The 19,699-nt window shown below is 44.7% G+C and overlaps 1 protein-coding gene across 2 annotated transcripts in view; it reads right to left on the minus strand.

Moving 5' to 3' along the window:
* ANK2 (ankyrin 2) overlaps nt 1-19,699 on the minus strand; it is a 613,918-nt gene that overhangs the window by 425,336 nt on the left and 168,883 nt on the right. The gene's annotated exons all lie outside the window — the stretch shown is intronic.

Here is a 19,699-nt window from a genome sequence, read left to right on the forward strand (position 1 = left end):
TAACTTCTTGGATGTCACCGTCATTTTTCTACTGTTTACTGTAAGTAATTATTGTGACGGTGCGGGTAGCCAGTCTTCATAATAAAGGTGAAGCCCGACTGGTTACCCCTAAAAACCGTGGGTCCATGGCAGCTAAAGCAGCACCCTAAGCCAGGGACACTACAATGTATACAGAAAACCTGTCCTGTTGTGTGTTTTACCTGTTCCCCTTATCCAATAAACCTGGGATTTCGGGAGTGGGAGTTTCAAAGGGGATATTTGGGTCAAAATGTGTTTAGATTGTGTAGGAGTTCGGGGGACAAAGTTACCAGTAGTCCCGTAATTATCCGCAACTTGCCGGCAGGATCTGCGGGTACGTGAGGTGAAATACACCGGGGCTTCACAGTGTCACTCAGAATCCTGGTTTTCGACCCCAAGTATCCCAGGCCCATTTCATCCATAAGTATAAGATTTTCCCCAAGGTATGAGTTTAATAAAACAATGTAATATGTTTTATACTACTGTATGTGTATTAATCTCAATACAGTCAGCTGGGCATCTACATAGGTGCCGGGATGTCTGCATAGAGATCGTGGATCAAAGGGGAGAAGGCAAGTCCAGAGGTGTCTGAACAGTTTGGTGAGTGGGGAAGGGCGGAATACTGGGTCCAGGGAACAAGGGCTTCCCGCAGGGAAGACACATGGACTGCCAGACCTGGTGGAGCCTGCCCAGCGGGAGGCAATGGGTTGGCTGGGGGAAGCGCGATTCCCATTGGCCAATTCATATTTTGCGCTCACCCAGCTTTTCGAGCCAGCTTGACAACCCCCCCCACCCCCACCCCCTCCCTCTGATTGACTGGCTGAAGTACGTTCCATTCTCTGTTTGGTCTCCAGCCCCTGCTTCATGCTAGACATAGAACACAGAGGTCTATGTAAGGGGACTGGTCGATCAGAGAACCAGACGATTTCAGGCTTAGCTCGGTGAGGCTTTTCAAAGTTCCTCTGTTGCGAATTGCAGAGCAACCGTCTTCGTTTTTAGCCGGAGAAGCCTGCCTACTGTAGGTGAGACGAAGTCCTGCATTTTGCGGTCAAGTTCTATTTTCCGCTATCCTCGTCGTTAGTGGATATAGGCTGGTAACTTCCCGGAGGAAGGTACTGTGAAATTTATGGACCTGGAGCGGACAGGGTAAGCCTTCTGAAGCAGGCTCCCTGCACCTAGTTAGGCTAGTGTCTCCCCCAGATCCTAAGTAAGTGTGTATTCTCTGTATTTTGTGTAACATTTGCATGTCTGCTGGTCTCAGCACAATAACCCTCATTTTATTCCACTACCTTGTTTTGCCTAGTGAATGATTCCAGTAGGTAAAGGTGTTAAAAGTACTGGTCTCCTGTGATAATTATCATCAGAATAAAACATTTATTTTATGTGCTAAAACCGGAATGCTGAGTTTTGTTATGCCGCAGTGATAATACAAAATACGTCGTATTTAATACGTACGTTTTACAGGCACATTTGCTGGTTCTTATTCCAATCTTCGAGAATTTGTCATTACATTCGAATTCGAGTTTCGGGATTCTATGTTTGATCTGAACCCCAAAAGACACTGATACTCAGATTCTTTGTTTGTTTTCATTCTTTGAGGTTTTTTTTTTAGTAAAATTGCATACTTTAAACAAATGTTTCCCCATCATTTCTTTAATATACAAAACCAATCGATATTTGTCAAATCCAAAACAAAACAATTTTTTAGAACTAAACTAAAACACCTGTCTCCCCTTTCTTTTATTTGCGTTGTTTTCTAGTTGTGAGAGATTGTATGTAGGGTTTTTCTGATATTGCTGAGGATTTAGGATTTGACTCTTGCAGAAACACTCAATGAAGGTCTCTACTTTGGGGTTCAGTCCACTGGGAGGGGTCCAACCTAATGATTCTTTACGGTCATACTATTGAGTTAGACTCTGTATGTTCAGAGCTAGCAAATAATAATTTAAGGCACAGTCATCATGACAGTACCCTTCAATTTCCCCACAGAATCTAATTGTGTAAAACTCCTAGGTGGGACACAATGTACGTCCTCTGGACAGAACACATCTCTCTGTTAAGGAAAGGTTATGAGCAGAGAGGTTTATCCCAGACTTCAAGCGTTGTCATCATCTGAGTTATTGATAATTTGACAGTGCACTTGAAGAAACCTGAGGTTTTGAAAGCTCTGTACACTATATTTAATCTATAAAGAACACAAATGTTGGTCCACTAAAAGTTATCCCAACCTACATACTGTAGAAATCTGATTTTGCATCCCTTTTAAAATAAAGTTGCTTTTAGCAAAGCTTTGTACATACTGAAAACACACACACACACACACACACACACACACACACACACACACACACACACACACACACACACACACGAGAACGTTTAGGGCAATTTACGATAAATGCTGAAGATTAAGTTGTATCTCTTGGTAATAATATACTGATGTGTGACCAACTAATTTTCCTTGTAGCATTAGAGTGAGCTCCCCAAATATCCCTACTAAAATAAAAGCATGCCCATCAGCTTATATAGCAAACTTGGTTTAAAGGGATTTAGGTAAGCTACTGTACCCATTTACTAACATAACAGAAATTGCAGTATCGCATGAAACGTCAAATAATCCGACTTCCTTAAGAAGACTGAGGAGACAGACAAAATCAATTGGATACATCTCCAGAGAAATGTGGAGATTACTGTCCATTTTAATACTGTGCCAGAGTGTTCAAAGAAGCCTGGTATCTTTCTAAATGCTGCCCTCTTCAGATTTTAAGGAAAAGGGAAAGAAAAAAAAGTGTACAAAGAAAGAGCTAATTTGATTTAGTGTCACAGTGGAAAGATGTTAGCTCTAACTCTTTGTATAAAGCCTGCATTGTTGCATGAAGGCAGCTAAGGCTGTATAGCATTTTATGAGGTTTCATTTAGGATGGAGTTAGTGGAAAACATTAATAATCCGCTACTAAGATTGCTTCATTGCTAATAGTGAAATGCCATCCTGATACCACAGCCGTGTTGGAGGTCCGATTGCAAAATAGCTGCTTAATGGAATTGACCACAAGATTTCACTGATATTCTCAATTAATAAAAGAGCAATGTCCGTGTTCTTTAGTTTTAATAGAACCCCACGTTTCATTTTATAGTTTGTTTTTCAAGTGCATGCCAAGTGTTTATAATAACCCAGCTGTATTCTGGAATAAACAATTTGCCAACCCCAAAAAAAGTACTGGTAATTGCAATCGATGGGGTACATTCTCCTCAAATAGGACAATAGCACACAATCTAATCCAACACGTTTCGTAGCAGGTGCTACTTCATCCTCTACTGTCACGCTGCAGGCATTTGCCTGTTGGAGATCAGGAGCGAGTGCATTCTACACCTGGGTCCGGGAGCGGGTGCCTTCCCTAACCCGGAGCATTTCCTCTTCTGCTGCACTGCAAGTATTTGCCTATTTGAGACCAGGAGCGAGGGCCCTTTTCAGAAGAGCTGGTTTCTTCATTTAGAACGGGACTGTTACTGCTATTACTTTAATCAGATTAACATCTAAGGCTGCGTCCATAGGACTGCAGCCGTGCGGAGCCGTGCGGAGGCTGAGGGGAAGCGTGTGCTTTCCCTGGCCTTGGTCCGCGTGCCGTCCGGGGGCGGGCCAGTGACGTCACGGAGCTGGTTCGCCCTCATTGGGCGAACCGCTCACGTGAACGATCCTGCGCTCCCTTGAGCGCTTGATTTTAAAATTTTGGTAAGACTTACGCTTCCACCCGCTTGCGGAAGCGTAAGCGAGACCCTGCTAAAGCCGCTCTCATTGCGGCTGCAGGGGCTCAGTGCCGAGCGTGAGCGCGCCTCAGCACGGGTCAGCGCATAAGCGGTGACCCTGGACGCAGCCTTACTGGTATGAGCTGAATAGGCAGACCCCTCCCTTAATTGTTAGACAAGTGAATGTGTTCAAGTATATAAGGCAGGCTCTTTTGGCTGTGAGCCATATGGCTGTGTGTAACATCTTAAAGTGTAACATTGAAAGTGTGGAGATCATTTTGGAGGTGAAGATTGGAGGAAGACCGTGACTCTGCACAACAACAACTCTGCAGCTGTGAGAACTTGATTTTCTAAATGCTCTGATTCTTTGTACTCTTCCTATCCTCCAATACCTGGCCTGTCTCTCCTCCTGCATCTCACAATGCCCTCCCTATTGCTTTTTCTGTTTACTGTTTCCTCACTCCTTTGTGAACATCTCTGTTCTCTCCAACTTCCCCACTCTCCACTGCACCATTATTTATACACCTCTCTCCCAACAACTTATTTACCCTTCAATAAAAACCACCAACACAAATCCTCTATTCACACCCTCTATCTACTCCTTCCTGCTGCTGGGGATCTCCCCTAAGCCTGAACCCAGACATACACACCTGAACTCACCCATGCATCCCTGCCATCTCTTCCCTTGTAAATGGTGTTAACCTTCTGATCTAATACTCACTGACCTTAAAACTCACCCCACAAGTTAAGCATCCCAACAGCCTGCACTCATGGTTACCATCCCACACTCGGCCACTCCTACCACCCATTGTGGCCAAGCACTGCCATACACAACACTTATTCCCTCACCTGCTGTCTCTGTAAGTCTCTCATCAAACATCTTAGATTGTAAGCTCTTCGGGGCAGGGATTTCCTTTCCTGTTGTCTGATTTTGCTACACTTATTGTATTATTATAATTCCCTGTACTGTATTCTTTATGAAGCGCTGAGTACACTTTTGGCGCTATATAAATGAAGACATCCAATACAATACAATTACAACCGGGAGCGGGTACTGTCCCTACCGGGGTTAATGTTCATGTCCATCGGAACCCCCGCTTGCTCACTCAAACATCGCTGCATGGGCGGCTTCATTCACCAGACCCTACATTAACCCAATGATGATCAAGGAAGCCTGGCAACTCTGTATCACTGGCACTTTTCATAGATTCAGCAAATGTTTTATACCCTTATGTGTTTTTATATATTTTCCATATTTCTTTTTTTACAAAAAATATATCTTGTTATTGGAATCTTGCACTTGTTTTTTTCCTATCCTTATTAATGTTTGTGTCAAGACATTTTTTTTGTTACAATAAAGAGAAATACTTGAAGTTTTTAAACAATTTGATGGCCACTCTGGCACGGAACAGGACACTGAACAAAGTGAATTCTTACAAAGGAATCTTCCATAACTATTATTCTCTTATAACAACAGTAGATCAGTTGTTATTTATTCAGTCCAATGCAATAACATAAAATGTACAGGATATCAATATTCCGTTATAATACAACTGTATGCTATTTCAGTGAAAACTAAAAACATAATATGACTTCCGAAGCTTTTATCTAATAATAATAGCATGTTCTTGTATAGCGCTGCTAGTTTTACGTAGCGCTTTACAGAGACATTTTACAGGCACAGGTCCCTGCCCCGTAGAGCTTACAATCGATTGCTTTTGGTGCCTGAGGCACAGGAAGACAAAGTGACTTGTCCAAGGTCACAAGGAGCCAACCACCAAGAATTGAACCAGGCTCCCCTGCTTCAAACTCAGTGCCAGTCAGTGTCATTACTCACTGAGCCACTCCTTCTCCATCTCAGATGTTCTGTGCTGGAGGTTTTTTTGTTCCTAGTGGAAGCATTTGATCAAATGCACCATTAGATGGCAATGTTCATTTTAGAAAAACAGCATTAGCACTGAACATTCACCAAAACAATGACACGTTCTATCCTGCCTAAAAAACCCTAGTGCTTTGTACAAAAGAATAAACAGAATGTGCAGCATTATAAGCGAAATACACCTTTTTTTTCAAGCATGTAATTAAAAAGATACCAATAAAAAAATGATACTATTTTATTGGCATACTTTAAAGAGCAATCCAAGCGGGCAATTTTTTCAAATGTATTTAAACATTTTTTACTAGGTTTGAAGCAGATACTTACTGTCAAAGGGGGGTGCCAGTATGTTGGCTACGTTTAAAACTCCCACGTCACATGGGCCAATAGGAAGCCGCAGCCGGATGATGTCACTGCTTCCTATTGGCCCACAGAAGCTTTGAAACGCAACCATTACATGAACCTCAGCTATCGAGGCACCCCCTACGGAGGTCATTATCTCCGAAGCAGGGGTCCCTGGAATGAATGGAGCTCGGCTCCGAAGACCCCCGCTTCATATCTACTGTATGTAATAAAAAATATTTTTAGAAAGGGCAAAAGGGCTTCAACATACATATATAGAGCACGCGGTTTGTGACTCCTTCCATAGGTGAGAGTGTTTGGGGGAACTACTTCCTCAAAAGTTGTGCAATTTGGGGACAAATATATGTATCAAAGAAACAATTGTATTGCTTTCAATGGAATTTTTTCTGTTAATTTTTTTTATTCGGAGTTGGACCACTTTTGCCATGATACACAAGCCCCAAAGTGTTTATGAGTTGTGGTCTCTACACAAGTAGTATAAGTCATGTGGAGGTGCTAAGCAGTCATTTGTTTCGCCTCCATAACAGTTATCTTGCAGACAAAGTACTGAAATAGCCATCTCATAAAGAAACATGGTTCTTTTTATTATCAAGAACATTATTGACTAAAGGGTTTATTTACTGAAGCCACTTGGGTCCAAGTGCTCAAAGCTGCGTTAAATTAGGGCTCAACAAGTGACGTTACCTAAAACAGGAGTTAACATGGTATCCCACTCCCCCATCCAAACAAAACTCATATTTCGAGATTTATTCTTCATTGATGAAAATCGAAAATGTTATTGTAACCTTGGAATTTTGCAATTGTTGACAAAACTTTTTGTGGCTTTTGAAGCTTGTTTGAAAATTTGAGCAAAAAAAAAAACGGATGCGAAGTGAATCTGGGAAAGTTGGCACATCTGTAGAGGATAGTCAGTGCCAAAGCGTAATTTGCCTCTCATTATAACGAGCATCTGTTACAGGTAATATCCTATGCTCTTTGCGGGAAAAAACATGGCTTATCATCACATTACTTTCCATTGAGGGCATGCCACGTCGGGTGGTGTAACAAAGCTTTGCGCGTTTTAACCCTTGATTGCAAAACTGGAGCACGCAAACTGCATCAGATTTATCAAATGGACAACTTCAATCACTTTCCCTGCAATTTCTTTTTTTTATAAATATGTTGCTGTTTTATTGCACTTGTTTAGTTCCAGTTTTGTAATAACCCCGTGTGCTGGAACAAGATAAAAAAAATAATATATATATATATATTTTAAAGGACCTCCTACATGCACTATAAGCACTGGTACTTTATCTAATTGAACTAAACGTATATAACAAACATATACTATATAAACACGCTACACCACGTTTAAACCAAGAAACATGTATATCAGAAGTGTGTAAACTTTTCCCCGTGCGCACCTCTGCCTGCTCTCCTCGGCGCCTCGCCCCCTCCCCCCCCCCTGCTCAGACCCTGCGTCAAATGACAAATGAATGTGTATTATAGAGGCCTCGCGTGGTCCCCCGGGATTTAATTTAAATTCATGGGGGGAGAATATGGGACCTCTATAAATGCCACTACCGCCCGTTTCCCCCCCCCCCCCAAAAAAATCTAGCAGCCCCCCGTTTGCGCACAGCTGGGGTGTATATGATAAATATACTGTCCTTCTTTCCATTGATCAGTGTATACGATGGATGTGCTCCATTTCATTAGTCAGTATATTAGTGTATATAAGAGATTTAATCATCTGTATTGCACTATTCAGCATATGCATCCTGTTGCCTGGTGCAATTAAAATATGCATTAAAATATTAGGAAACAGCACTGTAAGAACACTGCGCGGCAGAATATAGGCAGTTTGTGCACCACTATTTATAGTAGTATCTGTAGTATGATGAATTCCTACCCAGAGGGGATTTTATGTGCCCAAGGGTCTAAAGAGACAAAGTCCCAGATCCACAAAAGGGTGCTAAGCTTTAGCACGCCTTTACATATGCATGGGAGTAAAGGTGTGCAGTAGCTTAGCACCGTTTTGCGGATCTGGTCCAGTGAGTTTACCATAGGTAATTGATACTGGATTTTCAACAATGTTCTCCCACCTGCAAAATATTTCCTTTACCACTAGGGTGCTGCTTGTCACACACAATGGAGCCTATTCTTTAAACTTCGATAACTAACTCATCGAGGTTTTTGAGTACTTTCCAAACGATTTGACAAGTTTGCTATTCAGAAAGCTCTGATAACCTGCCAAACTCGTTCGGGAAGTGCATCTCCCCGAGCAGTAGCGCTGCAGCCCAAACACACAGAGCGGGAGCTGAAAAACAGCTCCAGCTCACATTTTTTATAAAAACACCCTATTATAGTAGCAAGCAACTCGCAAATTTCATCTCGCCACCCCAAGGGGGGCGGGATTGGTATGTGCAAATAGGACTTAGAAAAAAGAATGTATTTTTATTGCATTGCATTGATACACATTTATTGCATCGGACTGATACACATTAATACCAGCTCCGGAGACCCCCGCTTCCATCCTATGTAATAATAAAAATACATTTAAAGGCTGCTTTATTACCTTAGCGGCCAAGGGGGTTAACTACCAGTGCCCAGTTTATTGTGGGTAGCGGGGGTGGGTGAATGTGGTATTTGGCCCATGGTGGGTGTTTAGGCCTTGCGGGAGGAGATAACCCCTTCATTACCTTACCGGTTACTACCGCTAAGGTAATGAAGAGGTTAACCCCTCCCGCTACCCACCCGGTAGGCATAAACACCCACCACGGGCTCCTCCCACAAGAATAATATTGGGGGGTTGGGAGGAGGAAGACACTGTGTCTCCCGCAAGAAAACTTGTGCTTTTTTTTAAAGATATTCTGCTATCGGTCAGAACGTATGTGTAGTTGTTTTAAAGAAACACAAGGTGGCAGTGCTGGGTGAAACTGTTGCACAAAGAAATACCTCATACAATATTATCTTCAAATATATACAGTATGTAGCCAGGTACCCCCTGGGCTACTAATCTTTCCTACCTAAGGCCTCGGCCAAGCTTCCCGCTGGCGTGCTGAGGCGTGCTGAGGCTCAGGGAAAGTGGGTGCTTTCCGTGCGCGCCGTCAGGGGGCGGGCCGGGGGCAGGCCGGGGACGGGCCAGTGACGTCACGGAGCTGGTTCGCCCTCATTGGGCGAACCGCTCACGTGACCGGCCCTGCGCTCCGGCAAGCACTTGAACTAAAAAATTACCTAAGACCTACGCTTCCACGCGCTTGCGGAAGCGTAGGCGAGCCCCTACTAAAGCCGCTCTCATTGCGGCTGTAGGGGCTCACAGGTAAGTGCAAGCGCGCCTCAGCGCATAAGCGCTGACCATGGCCGAGGCCTAACACATAAGTCCTGCTACCAGTGCAGGCAGTGTTAGGGTTAATCAATGCCCTACTGCAGTAAATAACCCCCTAGTAGTTACAGGGGGGGGGGGGGTGCCAAGGCCAAGATACTGCCCATAGTATGGGCGTCGACCTGAGACCCTCCCCTGGTAACAAAACGGGGCTGCAGCTCCAAATGTAGGTTCTCTCTCTCTATCCTCTCCTCAGTGAGAGAGGTGTGTTCTATCCTTCCCCCTCTGGGGGAGAGGGGTGCTATTCTATCCTGAACCAGGGACCAGGTGTCAGGCCTTCCCTCCCGCAGGGGAGTGGAAGTTGCTATCCCATACTCCACCAGGGAGTGTGGGAGATAAGGAGAGGCTCTTGGGGCCTCAAACTCCAGGAGTTGGCTCCAGGGACACAGGGAAGAAAGTATGTTGTATGATGTCAGTGTGCTATGCTGAGGTATGTTGTATGATGTCAGTGTGCTATGCTGAGGTATGCTGTATGATGTCAGTGTGCTATGCTGAGGTATGCTGTATTATGTCAGTGTGCTATGCTGAGGTATGCTGTATGATGTCAGTGTGCTATGCTGAGGTATGCTGTATGATGTCAGTGTGCTATGCTGATGTATGCTGTATGGTGTCAGTGTGCTATGCTGAGGTATGCTGTATGATGTCAGTGTGCCATGCTGAGGTATGCTGTATGATGTCAGTGTGCCATGCTGAGGTATGCTGTATGATGTCAGTGTGCCATGCTGATGTATGCTGTATGATGTCAGTGTACTATGCTGATGTATGCTGTATGATGTCAGTGTGCTATGCTGAGGTATGCTGTATGATGTCAGTGTGCTATGCTGAGGTATGCTGTATGATGTCAGTGTGCTATGCTGAGGTATGCTGTATGATGTCAGTGTGCTGTGCTGATGTATGCTGTATGATTTCAGTGTGCTGTGCAGAGGTATGCTGTATGATGTCAGTGTGCTATGCTGAGGTATGCTGTATGATGTCAGTGTGCTATGCTGAGGTATGCTGTATGATGTCAGTGTGCTATGCTGAGGTATGCTGTATGATGCCAGTGTGCTATGCTGAGGTATGCTGTATGATGCCAGTGTGCTATGCTGAGGTATGCTGTATGATGTCAGTGTGCTATGCTGAGGTATGCTGTATGATGTCAGTGTGCCATGCTGAGGTATGCTGTATGATGTCAGTGTGCCATGCTGAGGTATGCTGTATGATGTCAGTGTGCCATGCTGAGGTATGCTGTATGATGTCAGTGTGCCATGCTGAGGTATGCTGTATGATGTCAGTGTGCCATGCTGAGGTATGCTGTATGATGTCAGTGTGCTATGCTGATGTATGCTGTCAGTGTTCCATGCTGAGGTATGCTGTATGATGTCAGTGTGCTATTCTGATGTATGCTGTCAGTGTGCCATGCTGATGTATGCTGTATGATGTCAGTGTGCTATGCTGAGGCATGGGCGTCCGCAGAAATGTTTTCAGGGGGGGGCATAATGTTAACTAGACAGAGAGAGAGAGAGTGGTTGGGGGGGGGGGGGGGTGACGGGGTGGGTGACTGACACTTTGACTGACTGACTCGTGTGTGACTGACACTTGGGTGACTTACTGACACTTGGGTGGGTGACTGACTGACTGTGGGTTGGTGTCTGTATTCATTCACATACAGACAGACACAAACACACACCCTCCCCCTCTCAGACTCTCCCTCTCCCTCTCAGACTCTCCCTCTCCCTCTCAGACTCTCCCTCTCAGACTCTCACTCTCCCTCTCAGACTCTCACTCTCCCTCTCAGACTCTCTCTCTCCCCCTCAGACTCTCTCTCTCCCCCTCAGACTCTCTCTCTCCCCCTCAGACTCTCTCTCTCCCCCTCAGACTCTCTCTCTCCCCACTCCCCCCCTCAGACTCCCTCCCCTTCAGAATCCCTCGCTCACTCAGACTCTCTCTCTCACTCAGACTCTCTCTCTCTCACTCAGACTCAGACACACACACACCCCACACACCACACACCACACACCCCACTCTAATGCAGATAGTCCCAAGGTGTAGCCCCATCTCTTTCTTACCCCCTCTCTTCTTCATTCACTCTCTCCCCTCACCCCTCTCTTCCTCACTTCCTCTATTACACCCCCTGTCTCCTCACTCTCCCCCCTCCATCAATTATGCCCCTCTGACTCAAACCCACTCCCTGAATCCGTCCTCCTCACATTCATTCCCTCCCCCCCTGATCTCACACACACACAGACACACTCAGACACAAACTCAGACACTCGCAACAAGGGGGAATCGGAGCAGGGGGGGGGAATCGGAACGGGAAGGGGGGACCCGGAGTAGGGGGGGAATCGGAACGGGAAGGGGGGACCGGAGCAGGGGGGGGGGGGGAAATCAGAGCAGGAGGACAAGGGGGAAGCGAGAGTGGCATGGAGCAGTAGTCACCTGACTTGCTCCATGCAGGAAAGGGCAGGCCTCGCTATGCAAGGTCAGATAGACTCGCAGGGGTGAGCAAACTTTTTATGCCGAGCCCCCCTTTTCATCCATTTAATTTCTCGGGCCCCCCCTGCCTGACGTAATCAAAATCACATGAACCCCCCTTTATTAAACGATATACAATGTAAATACAAATATGTTTCAACAGCTCGCGCTTGCAAAATTAGGCTGCGTCCACGCTGCCGCCGAGAGTGGTGACATCACCAACTCTCCAAGCATGAGCGCAAGGTGTCCTGCATAATTTTGCAAGCACGAGTGGGGGGTATGGATCAGGGCTATTTCTGTGTTTGTGTGTGGCTGTGTGTGGGTGTGGGGTTGTGCGCATTGACTGCTGCTGAGCATGCTTCAATGTCAATTTTGTTTGTCTCGCCAAGCACACAATCAATCACAACACAAACAACACCCCCCACACCACACAGAATCACAGCACACATTCAATCACAAAACACACACATTACTACACATTATATATATATATACACATACATACACACACACACACACACACACACCACTATACATATACACACACACACATCACTATACATATATATACACACACACACACACACACATCACTATACATATACACACACACACACACACACACACACACACACACATATACACACATCACTATACATATATATACACACACACACACACACACACACACACAGTGACATCACTATACATATATATATACACACACACACACACACACACACACACACACACACACACACACACACACACACACCACTATACACACACACACACATCACTATACACACACACACACACACATCACTATACACACACACACACATCACTATACACACACATCACTATACACACACATCACTATACACACACACACACACACACACACACACACACACACACACACACACACAGGCTCCCCACTCAAGTAAAGACAGGAAGAGGAGGGCTTGTATCTGTGTACAGAGGGACGCCCCGCCCCCTATGCAAGCACAGGGAAACACAGCACGGATCTTCTGCCTGGCATTGCTCTGCTCTGCCCCCAGGTTTCGCCGCACAGGCTGCGCTCCCCCCATAAATAATTTGGCGCCCCCCAGTTTTGCGCACCGCTGAGATAGAGCTTGCGAGGGACAAAAAATAAATAAATCCTGGCAGCGTGCCAACACGCGCCAGCCAATCAGGAGACAAGGGAGGTTTTTTTTTTTTGCAGAAGAGCGCGCTAAATCCTGTCACGCCAGTGCCCTCTGTTCCCCGCTGTTGGCGGCCCAGGATCCAGGGGGGGGGCAAGCGCCCCCTCTTCCCCCCCCCTGCGGACGCCCATGTGCTGAGGTATGCTGTATGATGTCAGTGTGCCATGCTGAGGTATGCTGTATGATATCAGTGTGTTATGCTGATGTATGCTGTATGATGTCAGTGTGCCATGCTGTATGATGTCAGTGTGCTATGCTGAGGTATGCTGTATGATGTCAGTGTGCTATGCTGAGGTATGCTGTATGATGTCAGTGTGCTATGCTGAGGTATGCTGTATGATGTCAGTGTGCCATGCTGTATGATGTCAGTGTGCTATGCTGAGGTATGCTGTATGATGTCAGTGTGCCATGCTGTATGATGTCAGTGTGCTATGCTGAGGTATGCTGTATGATGTCAGTGTGCTATGCTGATGTATGCTGTATGATGTCAGTGTGCCATGCTGTATGATGTCAGTGTGCTATGCTGAGGTATGCTGTATGATGTCAGTGTGCCATGCTGTATGATGTCAGTGTGCTATGCTGAGGTATGCTGTATGATGTCAGTGTGCCATGCTGTATGATGTCAGTGTGCTATGCTGAGGTATGCTGTATGATGTCAGTGTGCTATGCTGATGTATGCTGTATGATGTCAGTGTGCCATGCTGTATGATGTCAGTGTGCTATGCTGAGGTATGCTGTATGATGTCAGTGTGCCATGCTGTATGATATCAGTGTGTTATGCTGATGTATGCTGTATGATGTCAGTGTGCCATGCTGTATGATGTCAGTGTGCTATGCTGAGGTATGCTGTATGATGTCAGTGTGCCATGCTGTATGATGTCAGTGTGCTATGCTGAGGTATGCTGTATGATGTCAGTGTGCTATGCTGATGTATGCTGTATGATGTCAGTGTGCCATGCTGTATGATGTCAGTGTGCTATGCTGAGGTATGCTGTATGATGTCAGTGTGCTATGCTGAGGTATGCTGTATGATGTCAGTGTGCTATGCTGAGGTATGCTGTATGATGTCAGTGTGCTATGCTGAGGTATGCTGTATGATGTCAGTGTGCTATGCTGAGGTATGCTGTATGATGTCAGTGTGCCATGCTGTATGATGTCAGTGTGCTATGCTGAGGTATGCTGTATGATGTCAGTGTGCTATGCTGAGGTATGCTGTATGATGTCAGTGTGCTATGCTGATGTATGCTGTATGATGTCAGTGTGCCATGCTGAGGTATGCTGTATGATGTCAGTGTGCTATGCTGATGTATGCTGTATGATGTCAGTGTGCCATGCTGAGGTATGCTGTATGATGTCAGTGTGCTATGCTGATGTATGCTGTATGATGTCAGTGTGCCATGCTGAGGTATGCTGTATGATGTCAGTGTGCTATGCTGATGTATGCTGTATGATGTCAGTGTGCTATGCTGAGGTATGCTGTATGATGTCAGTGTGCCATGCTGAGGTATGCTGTATGATGTCAGTGTGCTATGCTGAGGTATGCTGTATGATGTCAGTGTGCTATGCTGAGGTATGCTGTATGATGTCAGTGTGCTATGCTGATGTATGCTGTATGATGTCAGTGTGCTATGCTGAGGTATGCTGTATGATGTCAGTGTGCTATGCTGAGGTATGCTGTATGCTGTCAGTGTACTATGCTGATGTATGCTGTATGATGCCAGTGTGCTATGCTGATGTATGCTGTATGATGTCAGTGTGCCATGCAGAGGTATGCTGTATGATGTCAGTGTGCTATGCTGAGGTATGCTGTATGATATCAGTGTGCCATGCAGAGGTATGCTGTATAATGTCAGTGTGCTATGCAGAGGTATGCTGTATGATGTCAGTGTGCTATGCTGAGGTATGCTGTATGATGTCAGTGTGCCATGCAGAGGTATGCTGTATGATGTCAGTGTGCCATGCTGAGGTATGCTGTATGATGTCAGTGTGCTATGCTGATGTATGTTGTATGTTGTATGATGTCAGTGTGCTATGCTGAGGTATGCTGTATGATGTCAGTGTGCTATGCTGAGGTATGCTGTATGATATCAGTGTGCCATGCAGAGGTATGCTGTATAATGTCAGTGTGCTATGCAGAGGTATGCTGTATGATGTCAGTGTGCTATGCTGAGGTATGCTGTATGATGTCAGTGTGCCATGCAGAGGTATGCTGTATGATGTCAGTGTGCTATGCTGATGTATGTTGTATGTTGTATGATGTCAGTGTGCTATGCTGAGGTATGCTGTATGATGTCAGTGTGCTATGCTGATGTATGTTGTATGATGTCAGTGTGCTATGCTGAGGTATGCTGTATGATGTCAGTGTGCTATGCTGATGTATGTTGTATGATGTCAGTGTGCTATGCTGAGGTATGCTGTACAGAATAAAGACCACCGTTATGTTTTACTCCTGCCTGAGGCTGCAGACTTTCGGGGGAGGGAAAGAGGTTTTCTGGCAGGGACTGCACCTATTTCTGATAGGTCCTGTTGAAATGTTGGCGCTGCACCAAGATGAGAGCTACAGATTCAAAAGCCAGTCCTGTCTATCCCCACTAACACCAGCGGACGCCCAGTATCCTGTAAGCCTAACAGGTGAGCAGCACTACAACGGTAACCAGAATCGTATCTCCCTTAGGGAGGGGGAAAAGGGGTTACATATGGTATACTGTACTTCTGGAACTTATTTATGTGAACTTGGCTTCCCATTGTTTGTATAGCAGAGTTTATGTCAGTTACTGTTATGGAACAACGATACATATTGCATAACAGTAATGTTACATGAAGCAATAATACTGTATTATAGACCCAGTACAGAGATTGAGTAATAAAATGTCCTTATGAGGCACAAACTAATTACACCATGTTTGTTAAACAAGAGATACAATAACACAGAAATTAATCTTGCAGAGCATACAATTATGTTATCCTTTTTCATTCCTGCTTCAATCATATCCATTGTTGTTGTTGCTGGTCAGCATGGAGAGCTATCGCAATAGCACTCATCTGTATTACATCAAAAACAGAATAGACTAAGCCCACGTGACATGTACAGTATGCCTTTCCCTAACAGTGTCTGTACAAATAGGAGCGTCATTAGAGCATTCTGTAGCTAAAGAAGTATCAGAATTTGCGGTTCATAGAAGATGGTCACTAGTATAGCTCTTCAGGCAGAAACTTTGATGTATTGAAGGTAACTTAACTCTGATGTGTAAGTGTAACTATACTCTTTGACGCGTTTCGGGCGAAGCCCTTTGTCAGAGTTGCATTTTTGCCCTACTTTTGGATGTCTCTCTTGCTCACTCCCCAATAAATTGGATTTTATTCAACCGTTGGTGTGCTGTTCTCCCTGCTTCTCCCTAATTGCTGTGCTTCACACATCTCTCTTCTGAGGACTCTCCGACTGCTTACCTCTGATGTGACAGTCTAGTTAAACAAAAACAAAAACTAAGTAAGTAGACATGGAACTCCAGTATGATTTTTAGACTTTAGACTTGATTTAATTTGCCCTCTTTAAATCTTCATGTTCCACTGACCAACCATTTCTGGACTGGCCTAACAAAAGAATCATTTTTAACCAGTCTTATCAGTGTGACAACATTAAATGTTACACCACACAAATGTGTACACTGTGCTTCTTTCTGTGTTTTTTGATGGAATAGTATGTTTACAAATATATTTAACGCTTCCATGCAAAAATGGCACAGTGCACCTTACTGTACAACATTGCAGAGTACTGTAACATGTTTCAGGTCATTTTGTGAGTGAACTGGTTAAAAGTTCTTCTGTAATTTATAATACATTCAAATTGGTTTCCTAATGGCACTGCAAGCATAAAAGGATGTGCATTTTGTGGTAGTAAATAAATCATAATTGCTGACATGTAAATCCTTTCTTGGCCACCGTTAACGAAGATGGAAACCGTACCAGCCTTTAGGACAAATCAATAACTTTAGGCAGTCAAAACTTAGATGGCTGGATTGTTCTATCTAAAAAGGTTTGAAGTGGTCACCTAATGTATTCATAGGGCAAATACTGCCTGTATGATTGTGCCAGGGACTCAGAAGCTTTTAAGCTAATTGAAGCTAGATCAAGGTTATTGAAAACATTGCAGCAAGTACAGTATCAAATGAGGCAATTGTTCCTTGTACCTTACATTTGTATTCATTCTGCGTGTTTACGAAGTGTTAACAAGGTCTCAAAACAAAACCTGCCCGCTTGTATTAGCATCTACAAGTTGAAATGTCACGGTTGCCTTTTTAGGTGCCTTGATAAGTTAATGTGAAATCTTTCTTTATTAAGTGGTGCTGTATGGTTAGAGGTTTCAAAAAAAAAAAAAATGAAAAGCAAGAAATACAAAAACTGTAATGTGTTAATGTTGCATTGCAGAAGCCGGTCTTTGCGCTGCAGTGCCTTTTCAGCAATAGTACAGTTGCAATACAGATCACAAACCATACCATTTTTATGAAAGTTGCCTGCAGCTTGTGGGTCACGGGGTTTGTTATATAATTATCTCTCTTAAACACCATACAGGCATACCCCGGTTTAAGGACACTCACTTTAAGTACACTCGCGAGTAAGTACATATTGCCCAATAGGCAAACAGCAGCTCACGCATGCGCCTGTCATCACGTCCCGAACAGCAATACCGGCTCCCTACCTGTACCAAAGCTGTGCGCAAGCGGGGAGACTGTAGAGCCTGTTACAAATGTGTTATTGATAAGTGGGAAAAGTAGTGCTTCACTTTAAGTACATTTTCGCTTTACATACATGCTCCGGTCCCATTGCGTACGTTAATGCGGGGTATGCCTGTATACTATTGCATTTATACCCAGACAAACACAAAAGCATAGAATTTGACGGCAAAACAACTTGTCCCACCTCGTCTGCCCATCTCCCCATCTGCTGTAATACCTCAGACCCCATTTGATCCGTGGATTTCTCTCGTATTTAGGATAACCTTATGTCTATCCCAAGAACGTTTTATTTCCCGTACTGTACAAGCCACTACCACCTCGGTTGGGAGGCCACAGATCCATCACTCTTTCCGTGAAGACGTACCTCCTCCTTTGAGATGTGTAAACCCTTTTTTGGATGATTGAAAAAGCTTGCTTACTGCTAAACGTTAATGGCCATTATGTGTTCCAGTCATTCAGATTACTTTCGCTTTTGACATTTGAATGAACGTTCCACATTAAACATGCAATACTGCCACGTTAAAAAAAGAATTTTGAACAATTTTGGCTATTTCGCTAAATCTTTTGGCGCTAAACATTTAATCGACATTTTTACTGTTTTTTTTTAACTTTTTGAAGTTTGATTGAAAAAGCGGCGAAACAAATCTTGACAGGTTCACACATCTCTGTGCCTCCAATCTCCCCGGCACCCTCCAGCCTCCGAGCAGGACCTCTTGTTCCAGCACTTCTCTTTCTCTGAAATATTCTTCCCTCCAGTGCTTTGCTGAAACCCTTTATGTATGTGAAAGTTGCTATCATGTCCCCCTCTCCTTTCTATTCTCTGTACGTACAGTTGTAGGAAGATGTATTGTTTTCGGCACCGGGGCAAGCCGCGGGAACGTGACCGCAACTGCCCTGGTGCCAGATGAGTAACGCCGAGTGGGGTCTGATCCACAAGCATGGATCCCTGCAGCGCAACTGTGGCAGCGCCATCTTCGGAGCAGCGGATTTAAGCTTTTTCAGCTGCGACTCAGGCGACAGTAAGTCTTGCTAGATCTGTATTAAGGTTTTTCCGTCTTTCCTGAAAAGTTTTATGCTGTAAAACAGGGAAGGGGTGAGATTTTCTAGGGAGGGGGGGGGGGGGGGCGGGGCAATTACAGAGGTCCTGCGCTCTCCCCCAAGGCACTTAAATGAAATGTCGGGGGACCACGGCAAGTTAGCCTCTGCAACTAAATTACCTTGGCTTCCAGCGACGCTTCATCATGGTAACCCATCAAATTATGCCACTTTACCATGATGCCGGAGTCGAGCGGGGGGGGAGGGAGGGGAGGGGGCGCGAGCAAGGGAGGAGAGCAGGCAGGAGGGCGCAGAGAGAAAAGATTGCGCACCCCTGCTGTAAACCATGCACCATTTTAGTAGCCCTTTTTGTTTTGCACAATCTCAAATGTCTGTCATTCTGGAGATATGGTCTCCAGAATTAACACTGGGCTAACAATCATTTATAAAGTGGCACCCCTGCCACTCTCCATACAGCTTAACAGCTTGCTGTCCTTTCCACATTGATTTGTTACATTGCTTGCCTACTTTTTTCCAAAACATTTGTATTCACTTTTTTCAATTGTCTTTGGTTACAATACATTGTAGATAATCTACATACATTATCAGTACACGTTCCTGTCTTAACCACCTCTCGTTTCTACTAAAACATTACTATTTCAGTTGACTTTGTAAAATATTTGCTGTGGTTTCTAGTATACTAATCTCACCCATGTGTGTATGTATGTATATGTATATATATACAGGTCAACCCCGTTACAACGCGATCCGTTACAACGCGAATCCGCTTAGAACGCATTTCAGTGACCATGCAATAGTGCAGGGGGGCGCAAACTTTTTTCCCTGCGCCCCCCTGACGGCTGTCCCCTCACTCCCGCGCCCCCCCAACCCCAACTTACCCGCGCTC

The sequence above is a fragment of the Ascaphus truei genome, chromosome 1 (genome assembly GCF_040206685.1).
Source record: "Ascaphus truei isolate aAscTru1 chromosome 1, aAscTru1.hap1, whole genome shotgun sequence".
In the NCBI taxonomy this organism is placed as follows: Eukaryota; Metazoa; Chordata; class Amphibia; order Anura; family Ascaphidae; genus Ascaphus; species Ascaphus truei.